This window comes from Dendrobium catenatum, unplaced genomic scaffold (genome assembly GCF_001605985.2).
Source record: "Dendrobium catenatum unplaced genomic scaffold, ASM160598v2 fragScaff_scaffold_1497, whole genome shotgun sequence".
Taxonomy (NCBI): domain Eukaryota; kingdom Viridiplantae; phylum Streptophyta; class Magnoliopsida; order Asparagales; family Orchidaceae; genus Dendrobium; species Dendrobium catenatum.
Genome location: NW_021319959.1, coordinates 2,159,852 through 2,165,679, shown reverse-complemented (window position 1 = coordinate 2,165,679; position 5,828 = coordinate 2,159,852).

Below are 5,828 nucleotides of genomic sequence, written 5' to 3'. Positions count from 1 at the left end.
TTAGGGATGAGTTTCTTTTCATTTGGATATCCAGAACCCGATGGACCCGAGAAGTTCGTAGAAGAAGAAAAGACAGAACGAGAAGATTGAAGAAAGAAGATGAAGAAATGAAGATTCAAGGAACAATATATCCCATTTCAAAAATCACTTGCGTCATTCTTAGGATTAGAATCCGGGTTTGTTGTCAGTGGTGCCCGGCCACTTTACTTTTCTGCAAATTCTGGGTGTAATATGGACATTGGACATTGGACATTATATTTGGATTATTAAAATTGATTGTTTACATTGTTTGTGAACTAGATTTTTTTTAGGACCTTGTATGTCGTGTTTTGTTTTAGCCTGGATTCGAATCGGAGAGATTTTTTTCGTAAGGGTACGCTCAAAATTCTTTTACTTGAAATTCTAATAAAATTTTTAGGCTCACATAGTAACTCTAACGATCTAAGAAGTAAGCTCGGGACCGTCGAGAGTCAGCATAAGCATATTAATACTTTCTCTTCCTTGTTAGGCACCTCCCCGCCTGCGGGTTCTGGCAGACCACTTGACCTATGAGGGTGCAGTTCTGTCAAGGGGAAGTTGTGCAATCTCTAGGGAAAAATCTATTTTTTAAGCCTAAATTTTTAAACTGCTTCATTATCATTTTATGCTTTCGAGTTAATTAGCATGCATTGCATTATATACAAATTAAAAAGAGTCTAAAATATTAATTGCATTTTTAGACATTTTTCACCATACATAAGTTGAGGGACCAATTAAGATCTGTCTTAGATGTCGGTCTCCAATTCCTTAAAACTTAAACAACATCCCTACCTATCTTTCATAAGAGACTGGATACATGGTTTTAAAGCGCCTAGGTGGTTAGGTGGCTCCCCAATCCAGGCCGGGGTAAGTCTAGATTTGCACTCCATTAGTTAGGTTCGGATCACTATTTTATAGTCCTCAAATTAAATTAAGGTTCTGAGGCAAATTCTTTTTAGATCTTAAGTCCTCACCCTCTGGGAATATAATCCCAAATTTCTAATAAAATGTCAACTTAAACATAAAATTGTTCTCTTAAAATGTAATGCCCAATATAGGATAGACTGAGGTTGTCTCTGAGCTTTTCAGAATCCGACGCCTCCTACTTTTCTTCTTTTGATCCGCTAATAAATGTTCAACATTGAGCTTTCTCCTTGAAAAATTCCTACTTCTGTTTCCTTGTCTTCTACTTTGTACTCAAAAGGGTATGAAATCACTACTTTAATCGAGAGTTTTCTTAGGAGATTCTCTCCTAGGATGTAATTAACTATAGGGGCTTGCCTCTATAGGGATTTGATAACCCCAGACTAAAATAAACCTTGTTTTATTCATATAAAACAAGAGAAGAATCTTTGGGAACGTAGATATTTTTAAAACCTCATTTCTAATTTTGAATAGATTTGTAGAATGTTATTATTATCTTTTCAGATAATATAATATTATACTTGTTATATTCAACTTTAGAAATGATGAATTTTATAAAACTCATTCTCGCTTTTGGATATCTTGAAGAATGTTATGTTCGTCTTTTAAGATGATATAATATTATTCTTGCCATATCTAAATAAAAGAATGAATAAACTTTTTCAAAAACGTATTTCTATCTTTAAACATATTTTATAGAATTTCATGTTCATCTTTTGAGATGATATGTTATTCTTTGAACTATGTTTGATTATAGAAATATCAATTTTTAAAACCTTATTTTTATATTGAATACATTATAGAATATTGTGTCAGTCTCTCGAGATTGTACTTTATTCTTAATACAGTATTCGATTTCAAAATAGGAGAAATCAAAATCTGCGTGGTGAGACACAATTTTTCCCACCATTGAGGTGCAAAGGACATGCTGAATTGTCTTAGCATCTTTAACTAAAGAGCTAGTCTCTTCAACATGAAAGGATGCATTGGTCTGGCGAGGAAAATGATTTGCCATGGACCAGTCAAAATCAAGATATGAGACAATTATATGTAGCTTATCCCTGGTGGTTGATAGCTGCAATAGTTCAGCACAGTCCTGATATATGATCTCGACTGGGCGTCAATTCATATAGGAGGCCAGGGCTGTGAAAGCAGAATTTATATGAAGATTTACATAAAATTCTAATAAAAGTTTTGAGAAAAAAGGGACAGCGAGGGTAAGAATGAAATAGAGAGAAGTGTGAGCAAAGAGATCCATTATCAGATATAAAAGGTAGGCATGATTGATTATCCTGGAGAGAGTGATGATGCATTCCTTGTATCGATGATAAGTTGCTTGATCTTCAACTTCCTGAAATCGAGGGTCCAGAGTGGCCCTCGAGGAGCTCCCAGAAGCTTCACAGACTCACTTTCCTCCAGCCATATTAAGAAAACAGTAAGTAAGCAGGAGAGGAGAAGAGGTTTGAGGTGAGAAAACATGGCTAGAATGCTCTGAATTTAAAGAAATGGCCACATCGTCCAGGATGATCACAAAATCAACCAGGATGATTTGGTTTAATTATTGCGTACAGGCCGATTGGTCAAAAAGGCGATCCGATCGGCCGGGCCGATCAGATATCGGCCATGACGATTAGACACAGGCGATTGTCCCGAGGAGTCAAGTTGGAGGACCGTTGAAAAAGTAGATCGTCCGGGCTGATTAGGTGTATCGTCCAGGATGATGCATAATAATTGATCATACTAGCTTAAGCTAAAATGTTTTAAATCTATGCCACGTGTATTGTCCAGGATGAACAGTGGATCGGCCAGGACGATTGTCCAATAATGGATCGTCTAGGGCCGATTTTAAGGATTTAAACGTACTGACACGTGGATCATCCGGTATGATCTAGTGTATCGGCCAGGACGATGACCATAATAAATACATCGGCCAGGACGAAAATTGTATCGGCCAAGACAATCAAGATGATTGTAACAGAGTTCGATCAGATCATCCAGGATGATAATGTATCGTCCTAGACGATGCGTTACAGAAGGCTAAGAAAAGTTCAGTAGATTGAATTTTAAAGAGAAATTATCATATCGTCCAGGACGATAGAGGTATCGGCAGGACGATGTGACAAGAATTTGAAAACCAAGGAAAGATGGAGATGATCAGAGAAAACCTCAAACAAAAATAAATAAAAACTAAAAACAATAAAAACAGATAAAAACAAGAAAAGAAAAAAAGTTTTTGGTTTTTAATTTTTTTTCTTTTTTTTTTGTTTTTAGCAAAGCAAGCATATGACAAATTTCCCAAATAATTAAATTTTAAAGATTTGAAAGATCAATGAGTTAACAATGTCACAATCTGAAAATCCGATCCTGTTTACCCTAGCTCAGACTTCTTTCAGGATAAAAATTATCTGTTAAAAATAAGAGGTCTAACTCAGAATAAATTGGATAAAAGAAGATCCGTTCAAAACTTGGTTACAAATAAAATATCTTATAAAGTAGTATGCCAAAGTAATTTGTCGCTATCATGGAATTTGAAATCAAGCCTTTGAAAACATTAAATAATCCATGAGTCATTCTAAGTTTTAAAAGTTTTGAAAAGAGATGATAACTTGCATTTAATGGGCTCATTTTATGCATCTTGTCACTTTGATTGGCTCTTTGAGCATCTTTGATTTTTGATACACTTTCGTGTATATAATTTTCTTTTCAATTTGGCGTCGTTGGCCACTTCCTTTTTTTTTTTAATTTTTGCAAGCTAAAAACTCTTTAATAAACCCTTAAAAAAGGTTTTTAGTTGTGATTATATCTTCTAGATATTAGAGAAGATGAGCTCTCTTTCTAACATAGAAATGAACAAACCACAAAATAAAAATCAAAATCATATGATAAGTTCAACAGCAAGATTTCAATTAACTTGAAAGATACATAAGAACTTTAGATCATATATATAAGATATATTATTATATCAAGATAAAAAAGATCTTAATTTCAAAAACCATTTGTTAAAATGAGATAGACTTTTTTTTTTAGAAAAAAAAAGTATATCACCAAAAGATGTTAGAGGGAGAGAAACCATCAACGGTGTTTTCTTCCTTTAACCGATTTAGAAATGCTAATTATTGATCATTAATTTCCAAAGTTTAAGAACAAGAAAGAATCATCATAATGAAAATAAAAGTAAAAACGACTAGAACAACAAAAAAATTATCACAAAAATAAAACATAACAATAATCAAAATGCAATTTTAGAATTTGTTAAGCAGCAAGTTTAAGCAGTTATGAGCTGCGAGCCTCCGTTTGTCCAAGTATCATATGCTCCTCACGAGGTCTTTGGTGAGAGCAATCCTATAAGAATCAACAGCTGTCAGACTTAGGAACCCAAATAGGTTTCGGTCCCTTCTCATAAAAAGTAGAGTGTAATGTATGTGTGCTATGCTGTGATTCATGCAATTTTGGTCTCCACACCCAATGTGTACTACGGTGAACAGTGCAAGTGTGTGAGATGTGTCCTAGCATGCCTCACGAAAAATATCTAACTCCATAAAAAGGATTTATTAAATAATTAGTGTTATAACGCCTCTTCCTAGGTTTTGACTTTAGATCAAAAGTGGGGATCATCCAATTTCTCTTAATTGAGTCCAATTCATCTTTAAGCCTCAAGTTAGTATATTCTAAAGCATTATTATCAATCCTAAAGTTACGCTCTAATTTCTTTAGATTTCTTCAAATTAGATTTGAGTGAGGTGTGTGAAACTTTTAATGCATCATGCTCATTAATTAATTCTGAATGTTTTTTGTTTAAATCATTAAATTCATCAAGTAGAGCCATGTGATTTGAATCAATTATAGATTGATTTTTGAGAATAATTTCATGCTATTTTTGTAAATTTAAAAGTTCCAACTCCAAACTAGCATGAGTTTTCTTAAGTTTTTTGTATGATGCATGAATTTTCTCACAAATTTTGAATAATTGAACATAAGTTGGTTTACATACCTCTTCTTCATCACTTTGATCAAGATGATCTTCTGCCATTAAGTACAAATTTGTTGTTTCATCTTCAGGCTCATTTTTCGATGAATTAGTTGCAGAATCCGCCCAAAACACCTTTTGAAGTATCTTTTGTCCTTCCTAAGCTTGGGTTTTTCCTCATCCTTTTCATTGCTTGTGTGATCTTGAAGTGTAGGACAATCCGCTCTGACATGTCCAGGCTTCCTGCATTCAAAGCAAACAACATCAGAAGATCTTTTAGAATATTTATTATCTTTACCTTTTTTCCAACTTTGATGATGCTTGTGTTTCTTCCTTAGAAAGCTTTTGAATTGCCTTGTGATAAAGGCAATGTCATCGCTCTCAGACCAAGAAGAATTAGAGTCAGATTTGTGCGCCTTCAGTGCCACTATTTTCTCTTTCTTTTTCTCACTTGCATCAAGATTTCTTTGATTCACCCCTTGCTCGTAAGCAATGAGTGAGCCAAGTAAGTTATCAATCGAATATGTGTTTAAATCCTTAAATTCAATTATAGCAGTGATTTTAGCATCAAAAGAGGAAGGCAAGCATCGTAAGATTTTGTTTACTTTTTCATAGTTTGAAAGTTCTCTTCCTAGGGCATGCAAAGAAGTTACAATTTGAGTAAATTATGTATGCATATCAGAAATTGATTCAGAAGGTTTTATACGAAAAAGTTCGTAGTCATGCAAGAGAATATTCAAACGAGATTGTTTCACTTCATTGGTTCCTTCATAAGTAATGCACAACTTATACCAAATATCTTTTCCAGTAGAGCAAATAGAAATACGCATGTAATCCTCAGACTTTAAAGCACAGAAAAAATAGTTCAAACACTTCGCATTCAATTAAGCTAAATCTCTTTCATCGATAGTCCATTCAG